Source organism: Gallus gallus, chromosome 1, assembly GCF_016699485.2.
Source record: "Gallus gallus isolate bGalGal1 chromosome 1, bGalGal1.mat.broiler.GRCg7b, whole genome shotgun sequence".
NCBI classification, from domain to species: Eukaryota; Metazoa; Chordata; class Aves; order Galliformes; family Phasianidae; genus Gallus; species Gallus gallus.
Genome location: NC_052532.1, coordinates 52102732 through 52123668, shown reverse-complemented (window position 1 = coordinate 52123668; position 20937 = coordinate 52102732). Strand labels below are relative to the sequence as shown.

Genomic DNA, 20937 nt, shown 5'->3' with positions numbered 1-20937 from the left:
ATCTTTGCTTTATCATAGAAAAAAAGAAGAATGCTGGGATTTCCAAATTAGTATATATGTATATAATTTTTAGTTTCATATTTTCCACCAAGACTGGGAATGAAAATTGCTGAAAACAGCTATCCATCTTGGCAGGAAGAAAACAGATTATCACTGGGGCATTTTAAAGGAAAATTCAGATGGGTTTTCATGATGGTTTTGCCAGTCTGAGTCCTAGATGTTCCTCAGCTTGGGCAGAGGGCCATTCCATGAAGGCCCACCTAGGACACCTTTGGTAACAGCATCCTCTTAGCAAGGTCTTCCCAGGGTAGCCCAGATAACAGAACAAAACATTTCTTCCTCTAAAAACAGCCCTCAGAATCTCTGGGCGCTTTCAGCCTGGTTATATAAGTGAGTTTTGAGTACAAGATGTTGTTTGGTCATTGCAAACTCCCATCCTTAAATAAATTTACGTTGGTGTTTCATGGGGAGTGTTTACTCCTGCTTCCCTGAGTTCCAGCCATCAAACAAATGGGTTTTGCTTAATGAAAAGCACTCCACAGAACATCGCCCTTAGCTGGGAGACAGGGGGGTGAGGAAAGGAAAGAACAGGGAAACAGGGAAAGAAAAATTGTATTTCTTCTTTTCTTTGAGCTGCAGATTTGTGGCAGGCTCCCCCATTCCACTAACTCGTTATACGTGCAGTTGTTTGACTGCAGAGTTAAAATCCACAAAACAAACTAATTCATTTTAAGCTTCCCACGTAGACCTCAAAAAGAACAAGATATTCCATGAGCACTGCAGCACAGTGAGGAGCCTTTCCTTATTTCATTAATTTTTTTTTTCATCTCTTAACCTAGCTGGGTAGAGTGTTTTTCTGAAGGGTGCAATATCTCTTTCTTGTCTGAGCAAGACTCCCTGTTCCATGGTGGAAAAGTCCAACTGAGAGGATCTGGAACCCTTAGGGAAAAGGGATGCAATACCAGACTGCAGAAAGGATGATTTAGCAGAGGGATAGTTAACATCACAACTGACCCTGTAAATTAATGTTTTCAAATATAAATCTCAAAGATTTCAACAGATGCAAATATGAACTATTACATGGAATTTAGTGGTTGTATGGGCACTGTTGAATCACGGCCTGAACCTCTGATTGACCACCTGAGGCGAGCGCTGAGTCAGCTGCAGGGGCACAGGTGAATGCAATTTCACCTGAGTGACCGGAAGGGGTGGAGCCTGGCTCCCCCCAACCTCCTAGACCCCATTTAAGGGCTGACTCCCAAGGAGGGAGGATCTCCAGCTAGAGATCCTTCCTCTTGGAATCCTTCTGTGAGCCTAGGACACAGGTAAGATTTTTATTTCATTTCTTCTTTGTAGTGTGGTAATCCCTCTGGTCCAATACCTGCATACCTGTTTGCCATACAGTGGTTTGGAAAATGTTCTGAAGATCAATACTGGCGTAGCAGCCTTCCAGACATCAGTTCCCAGTTCTTTTTGCTGGTGCTTTGCATTTGCTTTGGCTTTAGGAATGGTATTGCTCAGACAACAGCCTTAGCACAGCTGTAGTCACAGATCAGTGCTCTCTGAGATCCTACACCCTGAAGGCGTGAGAACAATTATTAGCTAAAACTACATAAACTGTTGAAGTGTGGTTATATTCACAGGAGTGAGCTGCAAGATGAGAACACCTTTTAGCAGACCCACACTTATATGCATCCAATGTAGCTGAGAGTTGGGATTCTCAAAGCAGATTCAGGTTATTTGTGTCAGCAGAGCTGATGTGAACATAAGGTTGTATCAACAGCTATAGCGGTACAAACACAAGACACAGCTTTCCTTCTCTTCTTCCAGTGGACAGCTTTGCATGCCCAGAGAAGAGAAGAAAATGCAGAATACAGCATCAGTGCTCTTGCACAAGGAGAACCCTTCCAAAAATCAATGGTTATGGGAATTCCTGAGCTGAGAGATGCTTCTGGATGACCATGCTTAATAATCACTGGAGAACCCAGCTAAAGATTCCACATCACCTTAGCAAGAAGTCCCACTGTGCAGTAGTGAACACTTCTTGCCAAGATTCAGAGAATACCTAATGCTGTCATTTTATGTTGGTCACTCAGTAGGTAATGTTTCTTATTTATTTCCATGGAAACTACAACAGATACAAAGAGCGCATTAACACTATTTGATAGAGAAAATTCTCAGCCACAGATCACTGTTTTTCAACATAGTTGCCACCATTAGCTACGCATTTTCACTCGCTATGACCAAGAGCCTGCATGCTCTGCTCATAAAAATTTCCACCAGTGGAGATGACCCACTGTTTCACAGTTGGTATGACAGCATCATTGCTAGGAAATACATTTCCCATGCAGTCCATCTTTCATTGGCCCAAACAGATGAAAGTCAGATCCAAACTGTGTGGTGGATGTAGTGGGTCAGTCCAGCCAAGACTGGCAATGTGCTCCATGGTCTTCAAACAGGCATGGGGCCTGGTGTTACCATGTTGCAAGAGAAAGGGTGTCTTCTTCTCCAGCCTGACTGCAAGTTTGAGCTTTCTGCTTAGTCAATGCCATACTGCAGTGGTCGGAGTTGATGGTCTGTCCCAGTTCCAGTAAATCCAGAAGGATTGCCCCTTTTCCTATCCCAAAAGACACTGCACATGACTTTACCCATTAAGGGCTGCATCTGGAACTTCTTCTTCAGTGTGGAATTTGCATGTTGCTACTTCATGAGCTGCCATTTTGATGCTGGAGCATAATGGAGACACCGCATCTCATCACCAGAAATGATGTGATTGAGAAAACTGTCACCCTCATCCTCATATTGGCTCAATGTGTCATGACATACTTGCGTACAGTGTTCTTTCTGTTCCTGTGTGAGCATTTGTGGGACCCATCTGCCACAAACTTCATGGTATGCCAGTGTTGCCACCATCATTTCCAGTGCATTGAAGCTGATACACAGTTTACTGGTCATAATCTGCTGATTCACATGGATGAGATGATCAGGTCACTCTTCATTTTGTGGTGTGACAGATGTGTGTGGCCATCCAGAATGTGGGTTGCCTTTCACATCACTGTTGCCACTGCTGAAACACAGCACTCCCCCCTCTGTGTTAACATCCATTATTTGGTCTTCATAAACATTCAGCAAGTGTCAATGAATGTCAGTGGCTACCATCCTTTTTTTTTTGACAAGAAAGAATTCAGTGGCACACCTTTGTTTCCTATGCACTTTCATGCCAGGTGCCATCTTGTCAGACTGCCCCTCTGCTGCCATCTTTGCAAGGCAACAACATGTAACAGGATGTTGGTGGGAAGGTTCATCCTCTACTGCCGCACCACCACCAACAACCTCCTCTGACATCATGGGCTGACATCTTAAAGTAGAAGGTGTTACTTTTGGAGCAGCCCTTATAGCTACAGTTTTATACTTGAAAACATTGTAAAATTATAAGAGTGTGCACTGGATGCAGTTCTGCATATGTTGGGTTATGGACTGAATTTAGTGCTCCAACTTAGACTCTTCATTGCTTTATTTATTATAAATATTCCAGGCCAAATTACCACTCAGCAGCCTGAGTGATATAATAATCTCCTAAACATCAAGGAAACAGAGAGAGAAAATAACTCCAAACTTTGTTATTCATATTTGTAAAATAGAATATTACATTTCTGAGGGGGGGGGGGGGAGGGAACATGCAAAGTTATTTTCATTGGATAGTTTTGCAGAGCATGTCAGTCCTAAATTCTATTACCAAGAAAATGTTTCTTGGTGTTTCTAAAGTGGTTCTCCCAAGTTCAGGTGACATACAGGATTTCCAAGGTGGTCTTAAACTCTTACTTGGCCAATGAGAGCATGGGATGTCACAGTGTACTGGAGCCAAATGAGATTCCTACTGCCATGCGTGCCAGTGGAGGCAACTGTGGAGCTTTCAACTTCTGAAAATGTTCCAAGAGCAATGGAAGAGGGAGAGCTTTAAACATTGTTGGAAAAAAAAGAGAGTCGCATGGGAATGAAATGCTTCACATGATAGCAAAACCAAAATAATAAACCAAATATTAGAAATGAACAAAGCAACAGAAATAAAAACAAGAAATATTTTGAAATGAATCAGTGCATCCTCATGGAGATGCCCTTTGTACAAGCTAGCACCATTGGGTTTGCTCTTTACTCACCATTTATGGAGCTCCTTGCATTATCTGTGCATCATTGCAACACTGATCCTAGTATGCAATGACTAACTTTGTTTTCTTTCAGTGGAAGGCTCCAGCCCCCTAGCTGGGTTTCTACAGCCTTGTTCTTGTAACCACTCTTGAGATGGTGCCTGATATTGTTCTACTTATTCATTAATAACATGTGTTGTGGCTTCTGATGTCAACATTAGCCAGGCTTTCATGAAGGCTTTAGTAAACTTCACCACCACTGCATATGTTACAATGAAAAATTATTGATGACCCCTTTCGTAGGCCATTAATGATGGCACGCAATTTGGCTGATGAATCACAAGTTTGCTCTAGACTAAGGCTATGTTTGTGTCCGTCTCAATAGAGTCTGTCCCCTTCTCCATGGTAACTGCTCTGCCTCTGACATCACTAGCCAAAATAGAGCATGGAGGTTATAAAATCCTCAGGGGGTGTGGGAAGGGGAACGGTAATGACAGAATGAAAATGCAGTTCAATAAAGGAAACTTTTTAACACTTCAGACACTGGACAGTGTCAGGCAAGGTGTGTCTGAAATCTGAGAAGTGGGAACATCAACGTTTCAGAGCTGGAAATTTGGGTATGGTTATTGAGCCAAACTTGGAAAGCAAAACAATCTGTGACTCCTTTTTGGAGCGAGTCATGATGTATTCAATCCATACAATATTCTTTCTTGGCATCTGAAATCCTCTCCATCACAATGAGGGTAAACGACCCCGTACTGGAAGTCATGAAAGCTCTTTGGCAACTCAAGACAAGACAGCCCAGAAATCTTACAGTAAGTGTACTAAAGCAGATGCTAGCACTGCGCAATCTTTGTCATGAATCCTGTGATCTGGCATGCTGCGTTTTAAAGTTCATCTCAGGAACCAGGAGATAGATGACCATACATCAGACTTCTTGTATTAGACAGAAGAAATAAATCTGACACAGAAAGACCAACACACTTTGGCAGTTCAAAATCAGGAGGGAAAGGAAGTGAACTCAAAGTTTCTCAGCCATTTGCATTTCTTGTTTCAAAGCCAGTACTGCAATTTGGATGCCACTGGGTGACAGGAGAACTTAGAAGGTGCAATGCATGGTGGAGGGTAGGGGAGAGGGTGGGCACAAGGAAGGCCAGGGGGATGGGAGGATGCTTAAGCACATCTCTGTTCATTTTAACAAGGCTGTCAGTCTTGGGAGGGTAAAATGTTTCCAAGGGAATGGAAACTCAGCTCCAACCTTGTCAGACTCTGACGAGTCAATACATATAAAATAAACAGACGTGGAGCGCTGAGATAATGCACATACGCCAGGTCTGCGCAATGTCGAGATCATTTTGGTTCACTTCACAGAACTATTATCCCTCCTTGACTTGCACTGTAAGCCAATTTTAAATGTCTTGTAGACTGTTTCATTTAGGAGACAAAAAAAAAAAAAAGGCAAATATTGGAGTCCTGTATTTCCTTACTGCAGCCCTGCTTTATTTACAAGGAAGGTACATGGAGCCGTGTGTCCGTGAACAAAACAGGAATGAAACAGCAGGAAATGGCTCCCTTGTTCACAATTCTGAGCCAGCATTTAATCCAAAATCTCTTCTTCTATATCCCTTCATTCTTGTGTTTTCCCTTTCTTAGTGTTAGCTTTTTTCATCAACCAGATGTAATTAGAGTTTTTTTTATTTTACTTTTAAATTTATGTCTTCTAGGAAATTTAGGAAGCAAGTTGTCCTACAAACAGCAGAGCAAATGTAACGCGAATGTAATTCTTATATATTTGTACCCACTGCCCCTGTAGTTAGTTATATTCAGAGCCCAGACAACATAGGCAGTGATCACCTGGCTGATACCCACTTTAAGTTTAACTTGATGGCATACTGAACTGTGAAAATTACTGATAACTTCACACTGTGGCCTTTCCCTCAGCAAGTTCCTAGCTTGGATGTCTTTGCCTGGTCACTGATTTTGGGAGGATGTGTTATCTTCACCAAGACAGTAGTAAGGTGCTGGCACAGCTGCTCAGGGAGGCTGTGGATGCCCCGTCCCTGGAGGTGTTCAAGGCCCGGTTGGATGGGGCCCTGGGCAGCCTGTTCTAGTATTAGATATGGAGGTTGGTGGCCCTGCATGTAGCAGGGGGGTCGGAGCTTCATGATCCTTGGGGTCCCTTCCAACCCAGGCCATTCTATGATTCTGTGATGATTCTATGGTCTTTGTGACTTTCACTGTAGAAATTAAAGAGGCTGCTGGACAGACAACCTTGTTTTGTAATTCCTTAGAATAGCCAGATTAAAAATCCAAGACACCTTTCTTCTAATAATTTGAAGGACCTACAGAAGCAGAGAAACAATGAAAGGGGGAAGGGAGGAAGGGGTAGACAAATATGACAAATGGAGAAAAGCTATACTTGAAGCCAATATGAAAAGAGAATGAAAAAACATAACAAGCAACTAAGGAAGAATAAGGGTGAAAAATAAAGGATGATCTACAGATATACATTAGGGAAAACATTTTTTACTCTGCTTATTTTATAAAATGAATTAAAGCTGCCTTGCAAATACTGGTTCAATTAAATCATATTTCTCTCTTGAAGTCAAACATAAAAAAAATAATAAAATTTAGCTATGCCATCTGTAGAAACAGCTGTCAAATGTCTGCTATCTCTATTTATTTTGGTAAAACGGAGCGAGCTGGGGCCACTGTCTGTAAGCACAGCATATATATAATTAGATTAAGAGGAGAAGTGACATGATGCCGTTCTTTTTGGAGCCTGGTTTATCCAGATGCTGAAATGTTCTCGTTCCACAAGGGTTTTGGCTGAAAGGATGTATCTCACACTATGGTTGAGGAGCCGGTATCAAGGTCTGCAATGGAGCTGAGGGCAATGGCTCTGTCAGGGGATAGGCAGCAGGTCCCATTTGGATCCCAACTGCTCATTGTAGAGTTGCCCAGAGACCTGACCAGCTCCCACGGGAGCTTCCAACTACTGCCTAACCTGGCAGTCTCTCCCTTGTCCTGGGTGAAGATATAGATATGTCAAGTGACAAACGTAGGTGTGCTACTGACATGTGACAGTGAATAAAACCTGACTGTATGATTCACATCACTCAAATGCTGTGTAATCATAGCTAGGATGCAGGGGCTGCTGCGTAGGTCAGAAGAAAGTGGGAGAACCTGCAAACTGGTGTTCTCCCTATCGGGCCAGGATGAAGGTTCTGATTAGAAGACATTTGGTTTTTCAAGCCCTGTGTCCCTGGATTTGTGATCTGCTCCATGACACTTGTAGTGATCCGGGCTTCACAGTGTCAGGCATGTACTAGTGGGAAAGGTGAGGTGGGATTTCAGCAAGTCCTGCATGAACAGCAGATTTAGATATAAAAAGAACGTCAAGGAAGGTAGGGGAATGATCTTAATTCTGGAGGTTATGAGTTTCCTGGTGATTTCTGGCAGCTGTATTCAATATTTCTCCATAGAATCATAGAATACACTGAGCTGGAAGTGAACCACAAGGGTTACTGATTGCAACACTTGGCTCCACATAGCACCAACCAAAATTCAAACCCTGTGTCTGAGAGCAGTGTCCAAAGCTTCTTGAACTCGGGCAGCTCGAGGCTGTGCCCACTGCCCTGTGGAGCTTCACGCCCACCACCCTCTGGTGAAGAACTTTCTCCTAATACCCAGCCTGCCCCTTTTCCCAATATCCTCTCTGAATGTGGCAAAAGCCACGTTTCTGAGTGTGGGGTAGAAATGCCATTTCTGCCTGGCTGGGCGAAGCACTTTTCAGAAGCCAGAGGCCAGGTGCTGTAGTATGGTCATGGAGAAGGTGCTTTGGGAGGCAGAGGATGCCTGCGTGCTGATAAGCAGAGGTTGAGATGTAATAGCGTGGCTCACTGCCATTGGACCCAAGTTGTAGCAATTGCTGCAGATAATTACAGGTGTTGCAGTTTTATCAGTATGTCAGTATGCTTCTTCCAAAACTGTATATCTTAGCACATTCTAGAAGAAGCAAGCAACCCACAATCAGCATGCTAATTAGCAGGCAGCGCTATAAGAAACAGTGAAGAGGAGTTGGAGAAAAAAATGCTGCATATTGCTCATGGGACGAGGCATCGCTGCTCTCAGCCAAACATAAAGCCAAAGTCTTCTCTTTCACGTTCCCATAAACCACACAGAATCTGCCCTTTCTTTTAATTTCTTCCGCTTTCTGGGCTCTCTCCCAAGTGCGTCCTCAGAATTTCCATGAAAACTAGCTCACAGCATAATGGAAATAGAATTTAAAAATACATTAAACCTTTCACCTCCCCCTGCCCAGAAGCATCTGGAGTCATTTTTTTTGCTCACCTCATTTTTTTGGAGGTGAGAATGTCATCACGAATGGATGAGAAAGCTCATTTTCGTTTTAATATTAAATGGCAATGGAGTGGGGCACCCACACTTTGCTCCCTGAATGATCCACCGTTCGCTGAAAGTTGTTATCCTTAGGCTCGCCTGTAGTAAGAAGTGCATTAATGTCAATTCTTTTCACATTATAACTGAACTGCTACCAATCTGTGAGTGCCTACCATGTGGATACGCCAAAGCTGCTGCTAGCCTAGCAAAGTCAATCTCTTTCAAGGAGATGGCCTCATAGCTAAAGGCCCAAAATTCATTTAAAACACTGGAAATCAAGGCTCTGACAGGGAGTGAGTGAAAGAGCTTTCTTCTCAGTGCACGCTTCCATTGGGTAAGGACTGACATTTCACAGCATTAAGGAGGAGAGGTAAAGGGAACTGTCTGAGCCAAAGTGGAAGAGAAAGTTTTACAGATTTTTTTCTCAATAAACAAAATGTAGAAACATGACACAAGGTGTTTCAGCTCACCCTGAAGCCTTTTCTCCTCGGATCAGGAGGAAACACTTCACCGTTGGATTGTTTATCTTCTGAAAATCTTCCCCTTTTTTTTTTTTTGTTAAACAGAAATGCTGGTCAGCTCTTCTGTTCAAAACAGTTTTGAAATTCAATGGTTAGAATGCAGTTTGAATGTCTGAAATCAGACTGAAAAAACACTCCTGCAACTTAGACTTTCCAAGCATCTCATTTTTCACATATCTAAGTGACATTGCATGGCATTTTCAAAATTCCTCCTTCTCTTCACACTTTTTCTTTCCCAGACAAACTTCTTGGTTGGCTTTGACCCAATTTTACAAGCAGCTGCGTGTAGAGCTTGCCAAAGTTCTTCCAGGTGATCTGATTGTGCTGGGAGACGGAAGAAGGCATAGGTTGGAACAACATGGGCTGTGTGAGAAAGGAGCAGAGGGAGGTTCAGCGGCCTCCGTAGTTGCCAACATCACAGCTGGGTGTCCCTGGTGTTCAACAACTATGTGGAAGTGGCACTGAGGGACAGGGTTAGTGGGCATGGTGTGGATGGGTCGATGGTTGGACCAGGTGATCTCAGTGGTCTTTTCCAACCTTAATGATTTTATGACTCCTGATGGCCCTGGCCACCATCCTGCTGTGGGTGCTTACATTCAGGCAGTGTATATTTTTTTGAGCATGCAGTGTGCCAGAAGATGTGTAGATGGCCAATCTGCTTCTCTTTGGGTAATGTCGTGCTTCCTGAAGGTAAAGCCCTTGAACTCAGGCACTAGCTGGGTTTCTTTAGAGAAGCTGCATTGGGATGTCACAGCAGCTAGAGACAAACGAGTCCTCCAGGTCCATGGGGACCTGGCCTCTCTCCTATTATTTATGGTTTGGGCTGGCTTCCATGGCAAATAACTGCAAATCTGTTTCTCTTCACATCTGTGCCGTTCTGTGATATTTAAGCAGAAGAGACTCATCCATGGGAAAGAGGACTTGGCCACAGAGCTGAGGGAAACCCACATATTTTAAGTATTCCTCAATGATACTGAAGATATCAAGGGATAAAGGAAGCCTGACACTTTCAGACTTGGAAGTAGAGTGGAGTAGAGTTGGAGTGAGACAGGATACTGAAGCACTGCAATTAGCATTTGAAATTTTTAATCGTCTCACTTTCCCTTGCTGCAGGATGGGTATCCCATGTACCTTGCACAGGACAAGGCACTCTGGCTCTCTCCTTTGGCATAGCCTCCTTTGTGCCAGAAAGAGTTGGACATCCCAGGTGGCTTCAGGTCTACAGTGCCTGAGGTGGGAGAGGTCATGCAGTGCCACACCATTCTCACAGACCCTCCCTGACATGCTGGTTGTGTCCCATAGTATAATATGACCCCTCAAGCATCACACAGAAGGATGCTTGGGAGATCTGGGCAAGGAAGATAAACCTCTAACTGAAAAGAAGGGAAAAAAAATCAATTTGTAACTTCAGGGTTAATTAGAAAGAGTTATTGCAAGCTACAGTTTTCTCTCTGTAAGGAGGAGTAATGGGTTAGATACTCAGCTGGAATGAATCAGCATCGCCACGCAGCCAAGTGAGCATCCCTCACCATGTACAGCAAGCTGTTTTCACACAGAGCTTCCTCCGCCAGTAAATCCAGAGCACTCCTCTCACTTCAGCATAAGATTAAATCTCTAATTCCTGATGGTGCCATTGCTCTGGCAGCTCTCTCTGGTTTTGGATCATATGGTATCCATATGTCCTGTGTACATTGTCCTTAATTCCCCGATCCTTATATGTCACTTTTTCATTATGTGAAAGCTTTTCCAGTGAAAATAACAACACAGGAAAACAGAGAGATCCTGGGTATACTCAGAAAGGAAGAACAACCCCATGGTGAGGGCTGCAGCTTTGCCTCCCCATGGTCAAGTCCCTGCCCTAAGCTCCCCAGGCAAATCCCCGGGCTTTTAATGCAAGAAAACAACCTCCTGTCAAAAAAGTAGCTGGAAGCAAAAAGCCCAGCACTGTGGTACACGAGGGAACCTCAACACCCTCACTCAGTCACCACCTCATCCCACAAGTACACAAATGCCATTCTGCCCTGACTGCACAGTGCCTCATGCACAGATAATGGAAATGTGCCTTGGGGAGCCTCTCAGCAGCACCAGGTGGAGCAAGGATCTGGGCTGTGCAAAGGGTGGTGTTGTACAAGGCTCACCTCTTAAAGAAGGGATGCTTGGCTTTGGGTAATCACAGAACATCACTGCCTCAGCAGGAGATGGAGACAATAGAAACCTCAGCCTGAGCTAGAATTGTCTGGAAATGTAAAACTGAAGAAGGACAAAACTGTGCTGCATTCTGTATTTACAAGCAGGGAATGCTGGGGCTGGGGAGGGGGGGAATAGATTGGTAGAAAAATGTCAAGGTTGAAATGGAACATCAGAGTGATGTGTCTGTACACAAAGTGAAAAGATCTGGTGGAAACGGTAGAAAAGGTTTATTTCTAAATAAACATTGCTGCAATGCAAGCTAGCTGATTGCCTGGGCTAATCTCTTCACTTAATTCATGAAAGCAGTTTCTATCATGGCAGTAGCTGCAGGCACACAAATACAGTGCTGGGATGTGGTAGATCCAGGAAACCCCTTTCACTGAGGGGGATGGCAGTGACCCTCTGCATACTGTGTGCCCCACACGGTTCTGGCATGCATTGGACTTCTTGGTTTGCTGACTTGACTCACTAAGTTGGCAGAAAATTAGCTCAGCCACAAAATAAAAATGATTATTCTCATGCTAAGGCACTGAGCTCAGCATGGGAAGAACAAGAGCTTGTGGATGGGCTGGATTTTGGTTCAGGAGAGAGTGGGACGTGGGTTCTAAGAGCTACAGGGATCTCTGAGCTGTATGGTTTTGGGGGAGGATGAGTGAACATCAGGGGACTGGTATACAAAGCACACAGTAGAAGGTGCTTGACTCTACCCAACACCTCCACAGAAGATCTTTGTTTGTATGTACAAGTTATTCAGCCTGGGTTTGTCACATCCTCTTCCTGCCATCCTGGGGTGTATCTGTCAGTGCTGCTATTAGTGTTAAGCTCTTTTCTCACTGGCAGACTGTAAGAATATTTCTGTTAGCCCCAAACTGCCTGTCTGCAGCAGACTCAAGACCATGATATGGTGCTTCCCATGCATCCTGCCCATGCATCCCCTTGCTGGTCTCTTTCCCCAGAGTAACACAGAGAAGCCTCTTCCTGGCTTATTGTGTATAGAGCCAACAAGACTAAGCCTCTCAAACAGAAATGCCCTTGGAGTGGTTCACAAGCTTTTAAAATCCAAGAACAACCTTTCATTTCTGAAAGGGCTCCAAGGACATCTTATGCTATGTGCCACCACTGGGGTTTTCATTTTACCATCAAGTAACAATTAAACCACTAGAAATGCTTCTGTTAGTTTTGTTTATCCCACCTCTGTGGGTATTTTCCAGCTCCTACAGCAGGCAAATGGTGAGTGGGAGGAGGTTAAAAAAGAAGCAGATTTGCAATCATTTTCCTGGCCACAGTCTGATGTTTCTCAAGGATACCATGCTGTAAGGGATGCTTCTTTCTTTCTCTCCAATGACAACTACCACATCCTCTCCTTCTCAATGGGACCAGGGCTCATTTGATCCTTCAGTATGCTGGTTTAAAGACCAAAAACAGTGGAAAACTAATAATTTGAGGATTTTTCTGCAGACCTACCTTGTGCTCTGGGTCACCCCAAAGACAGAGAATCACCAGCGTAAGGGCAAGGGAAGGGATTAGAGCATGTGGCTTGGGACAACGTGCTGGAGCCTTCCCAGAGGCAGATGGCCTCTAGATTTGAGACCACACCACTCACACTGTACTGACCTGGTGAAGGGGAGTACTGCCCAAGGACTTTGATTATGGCTGAGATACTGAACTGCTAGTCCCTTCCATTTGTCTGAACTGTTGAGTTTCCCTGGCATCTTTCTTCCCCTCACTGTAGATATTCAGGAAAAATAGTCATATTATTATGTGCTCTCTACAACAACTTAAAAGGAGGTTGTAGCGAGGTGAGGGTCGGCCTTTTTTGTCAGGTAATAGTGATAGGAGAGGGAATGGCCCCAAGTTGCACTAAGGGAAGTTCAGATTGAACATGAGGGAAAAATTATTCTTCAAAAAAACAGTGCTGCAGTGGCACAGGCTGCCCAGGAAGGTGGTGCAGTCACCATCCCTGGAGGTGTTCCAGAGCTGTGTGGATGTGGCACTGAGGACATGGTCAGTGGGCACGGTGGGGATGGGCTGGCGGTTGGACCAGGTGATCTTAGAGGTCTTTTCCAACCTTAATGATTCGGTGATTCAAACTGAAAAATTTTCTCTAACAATATTAATCAAATCCTCAATAATGCAAGATACAGATTTGAGAGTCCTTGCAAAAAGGATTGAATGTGGGGTGTACTGATGCTTTCCTCTGTCATGCATTCATTCAAACCCCACCTTGGCTATTAGTAACTGCAACTGGTTCCTGTCAGATGGATTTTTTCATTGATCTACATTAAAAAAAAAAAAAAAGGTGAAATGAAGAGGATCTTTAACCCAGTAGCCAAATGCCAACATCATAGCCCTTGATACCACTTTCAGTAGAGCTGAATAGATCAAATGGATTATGAACAGCACCTCTTTCACTCGGTCTAAATATTTTCCTCTTGGGTCCTCTCCTGGTGGAGAGTAGCTTACCTCACTGCAACTGCAGCTGTAGCTTTTTTTGTGTGTGGATAAATGGAAGATCTCATTCTTCTGGGCTGCCAATTAGGTGGTTTTCACTAACAGCTAGAGCCAGGGGAATGATTAAAATGAAGCACAGACTGTTGTACTGCCCTTTGCAAAAGGAACAAGCAGCCATTCAGGATAAGAACAGAGACTTCTCCCACTTCCATCAGTCTGAAAGATGGAATAAAATAACTTCCAGAACATTAGAAATGTAAATATTGATATATCACAATTTTTGTCTCCCATTTAAAGATGCGAGTCTTGTTTGTATGACTCCTGGCATTTTTATTGAAGTGTTTTGCCTTTATCCTGGACCTCTGCTCACAGGGGGTAACAGCAAACATTAGTGACCAGTTCTAGCCTATCTTTTACTCACAAAACAGTCATTTCCTTTGCCACTGCTAAGCGTAACAGTACAATTTTCTGTTCTCAGAAATCTATGAATATCTTACATAGGAAACTGGCATTCAGGTATCAAAAGACCTTCTAAATTCTGATCAGAAAATTAAAAAAAAAGACAAGAAAAACTATCTATGGCATTTTACAAGTAAAAAGTGCTTTCTCAAAGAGTAGCAGCCAGTTTATATCCTGGCCAGATCCCAGTCTGGTAAACTTGAATTTCAGTTTGGGCTAGAATATTCTTTTTCACTCCCAACACTAAAGCTTTCTGCAGGCTGTTAAGCAGATGCCACATTTCATACCAGATGTGAGTTTCATGAAGTAATTCCTGCTGTATCCAGAGAGGATGAATCCAAAGCCTTTGAAACAAACAGTAAGACCTGCTGTTGACTTTGGATCACATATATATGGGATGTAAAGATATTTGCAATTTTGGGGGGATAAGAAGACTGAACATTACCACAGGCTTGTACAAGAGGCTGTGATTCATTGAAGATGAGAATCTCCTGCCTGCTTTTCTCAATGGAAGATACATTTCAGACTAAATCTGGAGAGTACATCTATTTCTCCACCATGAAAAGTTTTTGGAGTTTCAAATCATAGAATCATAGAAACATTAAGGTTGGAAAAGACCTCTGGGATCAGCTGGTCCAACTGTCAGCCCATCCCCACCATGCCCACTGACCATGTCCTCAGTACCACATCCACACAGGATGGTCGCCATCCACTAGGGATGACGACTCCACCACTCACCTGGGTAGAAAGCTCTTCTGTTCCTGCACCAGTACAAATCAAAGACGCCTCAAAGTTTCTGGGGAGAATACACATGTTCCAGTGCAAGAATGGCCAAGCAGGAGCCCCTTTGCCAACGCATAGGCTTCAGCCTTTGCGCTTCCTGATAAACCTGTTATTAGAGTCAGCAGGACATAAGGTCAACAGCAAATACACAATGCGGTGCTGAACTACAACAAAGACACCCCAAGGACAATTTCATTCCTAAGTGGCAAAAAAAAAAATCTGCAAAAATTTTCCTGTTTCAGTGAATGGGCATGGCAAGATATAAAGACAAATGCTTCTTTGGAAATTCCTGACCAGGAATTTTGCTACAGGCAGTTCTGAGCAGAAGCTGCTACTGAGAGGGAGACTCGGAGGTATTTGGCTCCTGCCAGCCATTGTTTCTCAGTTTGATTAAGCTCTTAATCTTTTGTTTCCTCTGTGGGTATCAAGCTCCAGGAAACTGCCTCACGATAAAGGATTCAGATGCCTAAAGGGAAATAAAATTCAACTTCAAACAAACAATAATCACCGCTCCATTTTTTATCGTGATCTGGGGGGAAATGTATCATGAAGCACCACAGCCCAATACCTCCAAAAATCAACTTTGGGAGTCAGAATTTAAGAATCTGTCAAAGCTAATCACTTCAAATAATGCTGCAATAGAAAATCGGACTCGCCACAAGAAGCAATTGCGGCAGGAGATAAAAAGATTACATGCTGAATGATCTGATGTGAATAGGAAAGATGCTATTCTTAAAGCTCTGAGCTCCCATGATGCACTATTTTAGCTTTGGGCTGAAGTGGTAAAGCTAAACTAGAGCTGTGCACCGATAACGTCAGAGCAATCAGCCGCTGGGATGGGAGGAGAATTCCTACTCCAAAAGCATTTTATGTTGAATCGGGATTATTAGTATTTAAAACACAGCAGCAACTGGAGTTACTGAATCTGAGCTGTGTTGTGCTAGGCTTTATTCCATACATTATAATGCACAGCCATTGCCCCAGGGAGTACTGATGCACAAAAAAGAGAAAACAGACATATGGTTGGAAGGGACATGGAGAAGAAATGATCTGCCTAATGCTTTATAACAGATCAGTGTCAGGGCCAAAAATGTGATACAGGGTTCTAGTGTTCCACCTGCTTCAACTAACCATCTCCCACAGCTGCCTCCCGCTGAGGATTCACACTTTACATTAAAGGAATCTCATCGTGATGAGACTTAACCTTGGCAGAAAAGGGGAGGGAAATGGCTGCCTCTTCTATAAGGTAAATCCCCTGGATTAATTACCTGTTCAGCTTTCACCTCTGAAATGAAAAGCCTTTTGGAAAGAAAGACATTCCTAAGGGGAACAGGGTTTGAGTCCAAGCCTTCCTAGCATATATCTGGGCACCGCTTTGGGAAATTAAAATTACTCTGCAGATGCTCAAACATCTGAAGGGTGGTGGGTATCAGCTGTGGTGAAACCTGGGCTGGCAAGCGGCACCCAACCCAATCCAAGCCATGGCCAGGAAAGATGAATTCAACAGATTGAGAGAGGAGTTTCTTGGGAAGTTTAAGGAAATGGAAATCTGGCATATGGGGAGAGAGCAGAAGAACCTATCTGTTTAGCCCGGCTCCAGCTAAGCACAGCAGGAGGAAAATATCAGATTGGGAGAGCAGATGTTAAAGCCACGGGAGGATGTTAACAAAGCAGAAAATGAGAAAAAGTTTTTCACAAATGAATTTAACCTCATAGCAACACCCACTGGTAGGACTAGTAGGGCCAAGACTACTGATGCTTTCAAAATGGAGCTAGGAAAGCTAATGAAATGGGTATTGAGTTGTGCTCATGTATGGAAAAGGGAATGGAACGAGTTGGCCCTCCCAGGCTTTTGTTCCTAGGACACTACTGTTCTTCAAAAGGTACTATTTTAGCCAAAATGAATAAATAAAGCTCTGCTTTTCTCAGATATCTTGTAGAGTCTGCCTTCCATCGTGATGTCGTGAAACAGCCCATGAAACACAGGAATATCTGATAACGTCTTTGAGAGGCTCTTGTGATCGTGAACTCACTTAGTTTTGTTTTGGGTTTTTTCAGCACAACCTTTCACATTTTCAGGAATTATACTTTTCAATCCCAAATCCTTTCAGCCAAAAAAAGCTCAGACTTCCCCCAGAACGCAGGAAACTGAAAGAACAACTGTCCCCATCTGAAATGCAAGCCGGTGAGCTGCAGTTATCCCAGAGTTTGTAACATACGTATTTATAGCGATCTTTTGACCCACCCCTCAAGATGATTCATTTTTTCAGAAAGTTTGAAGACTGCCTTTAAAGGATATCTTCACTACCACACACACCTCTATCTGTTGCCTATGGAAAAAATCAAAAACACCTTTATAATACAATGTGTTATATTGGTATATTAATCACACGTATGTGATGATTATTCCTGATCATACAGCTTAACAATACAATGCAGCATTAAGGTAGGGGTCTGATTACTTGTCATTTAGCAAGGATTGAGCTGCTATATTTAGATGCTGACTAATTTGGGAGAGCGTTATCCACATTTCTGAGGGATTTCTGTAGCTTACCTTCCTGAGGTATCTGAAGACTTCGCAGTCTCCTGGGTGTTTCGGTGCTAGTACACAGTGCACAGTGCACAGTGCTGATGCTGCCCTTCCCAGCCTCATATCTGCTTCGTGGGGCTACCTGCCTCCACGTGCCACCATGGCTTGCAGGTATTACTCCTCCTCCTGGCTTGCTCTAGGGTGACAAAGTCCTCACTCTGGACACTGTGATGAGGGTTGAACTGTCCCATGAAAGCAGAGTCTGTGATAATGTGGATATGATTTCTCTGACAGGGCATCACACAGATGTATGCTTGCATTGCATGTCCTAAAATATTGGTTTGACTTGACTGAGCCTGATTTCCTTTTCTCTTTCCTTTTCCTTTTCTCTGGCAGCAAATGTAGAAGAAGAAGAGCAGAGGGCTCTTGAGTGAGTGTAAATACTTTCATCTACATTTCCTTCACAGTGCCCCAGAGTGTATTTCCAGCTAGGCCACTCTGTCTCACTGCAAGGCAGAATCACAGAATCATAGAACTGCTCAAGTTGGAAGAGACCTCAAAGATCACCTAGTTCCAACCCTTTCCATGGGCATGGTTGCCAACCACTAAATCAGGCACTAGAACAGAGTGCCCCTGGCCCCATCCATCCTGGCCTTGAACACCTTCAGGGACGGGGCATTCACAGCTTCTCTGGGCAGCATCTTATCACTCTCTAATTGAAAATTTTCACCCTGACATGTCATCTAAATCTCCCCTCTTTTAGCTCAAAACCATTTCCCCCTTGTCCTATCACTATCTACATGTGTAAAAAGTTGGTCCCCCTACTTCTTGTAAGCTCCCTTCAAGTACTGGAAAGCTGTAATGATGTTTCTCCACAGCCTTCTCTTCTCCAGGCTGAACAAGCCCAAATCCTTCAGCTTTTCTTCACAGGAGAGGTGCTTCACCCCTCTGATGTTCCTCATGGCCCTCCTTTGGTCCCACTCCAACAACTCTATGTATTTCTTGTGCTGGAAGCCCCATACATGGATACAGTACTCCAGATGGGACCTCATGAGGGCAGAGAAGAGGGGGACAATCACCTCCCTCCCCCTCTGGCCACCTCTCTTTTGATAAAGCCCAGGATTCTGTTGGCCTTCTGTACTGCAAATGTACACAAGCTAGCTCCAAGGAAACTTAGATGATGAAGACATGAGGTCCCCACGCCCCCACTGCTGCTGAAACAGGCTTGCTAGGGGCTGGCAGAAATACCACTCACCTCTCAGGCAAGGATCCAGGGTTGCAAAGCCCTCAGGGACAGCAGAAGTCAACAAAAGCAGTAACTTTCTCAGACTGAAATATCCTTATGCCTGGGACAGACCCAAGGACTTGTTCCAAAGCTTTTTTCAGAGCTGGTGAGCAGATCACGCAGGCAGTCCCCATCAGCGGCCAGAACTGGAGGAGGCAACAAGTGGTTGGCAGCCAGGTTGACAGGGAGAGGTTGTGGGGTGAGCCAAGAGAGCCAAGGCCCACCCATCACTCAGCCCAGAGCTATAGCAACACGAAGAGACAAGACAATCAATCTTTCTAACTTACTTGGCTACATCATCGAGGAACATTAAGCACTGCATCATAAGGTTGCTGTACTTGGAAAGATATTTTGAGTCCACAGTGTACCGAACCGTAGCATACTAAGCAAAGCTGGATGGGAGATTATTGAGTGCTTTATACAGAGACAGCAAGCTCCTTGGTGCAGCAAGAAAGGACCACACAAAGATCACAGACATGACCTATACAGATCTTATGCTCGTTTAATCATGCCCCAGGATCCATGCAATGAAACAAATCTGAACCTCTCTGGCAAGAATGCAATCCTGCAGAGCCCAGAGACACCGCGGTGCACACAAGGTTAGGGATGGCTGAGCCAGAGGACACGGGAACTCAATCTCACTTCGGCACAAGGACCCATCTATCCCTGCTTTGTAACAGGTGGAAGACCAAATAACAGGATGATATTTGACAGCTCCCCACAGAAATGTCAGGTCGCCACTCGCGAGGGCAACTGGATTAAATGAATGTGTTTTTTAAATTACCATCTTTAGCTGGGATTAAAGCTAGCAAGCAAAAAACACTGACTTATTATTACTGATATTCTTCTTTCCCTTTTCTTTTTTTTTTTTTTCCCCCATTAAATTTCTTCTCAGAGAAAAAAAAAAGTTGCTTGTCTTTGTGGGTAATAAACAGATTCACTTTTTACTACAACTTGAATAATAAATATTTACTTTTGCTAATCAAGGCAATAACCTGTGTGTATGTTTAAACACGTTGATATATCGGAACTGCCATTCACAATTGTCTAAAACGATATGTTCTTTAAAAACATAATCTATGTAAAGATCATTCTGAGAATCCAGAAAACTAGCATTTAAACTGATGTTATTAGCTATGTCAAACAATATTGCATGTACTAGATAGAAGTCAGTTATCAAAACATTACACATTAATACATTTGGTTTGTCTTACAAGGGAAACATCTTAATGGAAATCCTTGTCCCCTTGGCTTTCATCAGGGCTGTAGAATTAGTAGAGCTCAGTCTAATTGTCGGTTCTGACTTGGAAGAGAAAAGCAAACTTTTATTTTCCAATGCTGATTCTGACTCTTACCTTTGAGTAACTGTTGGACTGAAGTAAACTGGAAAAAAAAAGTTACTCATCTGCAAAGGGAATCTCAGTTATCAAAGTGATCCACCAACTTCATGCACTCTTGATCCTGGCAATTAGCCAGCTCAGCTGTTCTTTTAATTATTTTTAAATGTAGAGTGGCTCATATCCCTTGATAACTGTCATCGTTAAACCTTGGCCCTTTGCCCTTCTTATCCCCAAGAGGAATCAGCCCAGGTCTCCCAGGTTGGTAGCAGTCCATCCCATCCCATCGCTTGTTCCCTGCCAGGCACAGGCCACCAGCAGAGTATGGAAATTCATGGGGACAATTAGGGTTTGCAGCTGGACTCCTCATAAACTGAACAAGGCTGTGCCTTTACTAGTCCATATGTGTCTGAGAAGAGGGCTATGGATAAATGCCATCACTTCTGGGTGGCAAAGATGAGGGAGTAAATGCTGCAAAAAGCATTAAGGTGTTCAGAAATCAGTGCAAGAAGCAGATAGGGGCTGACTGCATTTTAAAGCATGTACGTAACCATGACTTATTTTAGTTCTGAAAGCAACTTATGTTCTTCCCATATGGGTGTTTTTGAACACAGCCCCAAAATAACAACCACCAATTTGTTGGAAGTGAGAGTATGGAAGAGCAGCAAACAGACAAATCCTCCGGGAAAATAACTAGCAGTGAGGAGGTCCTAATCAAAGGCTACTTCATGTCTTTACAGGTACTATAGGACTCCTAAAGGAGGAAGTTTGTCTTGGGAACTCCTGATCTATGTGATTTCCTCTGGCAGGCAAATCTTAGGTGCAAATTACAATA

General features: G+C 43.5%; 1 long non-coding RNA gene across 1 annotated transcript in view; it reads right to left on the bottom strand.

Moving 5' to 3' along the window:
* Positions 1 to 2077: 2077 nt before the first annotated feature.
* The window catches only part of LOC112533487, a 36673-nt gene continuing 17813 nt past the window's right edge, over positions 2078 to 20937 (bottom strand). Inside the window, exons 3-6 of the long non-coding RNA XR_005843250.2 lie at positions 18736 to 18911; positions 9017 to 9130; positions 8499 to 8645; positions 2078 to 3955 (exon numbers count right to left, since the gene is read on the bottom strand). This is a non-coding gene — a long non-coding RNA (uncharacterized LOC112533487). The remainder of the gene's footprint in view (positions 3956 to 8498; positions 8646 to 9016; positions 9131 to 18735; positions 18912 to 20937) is intronic.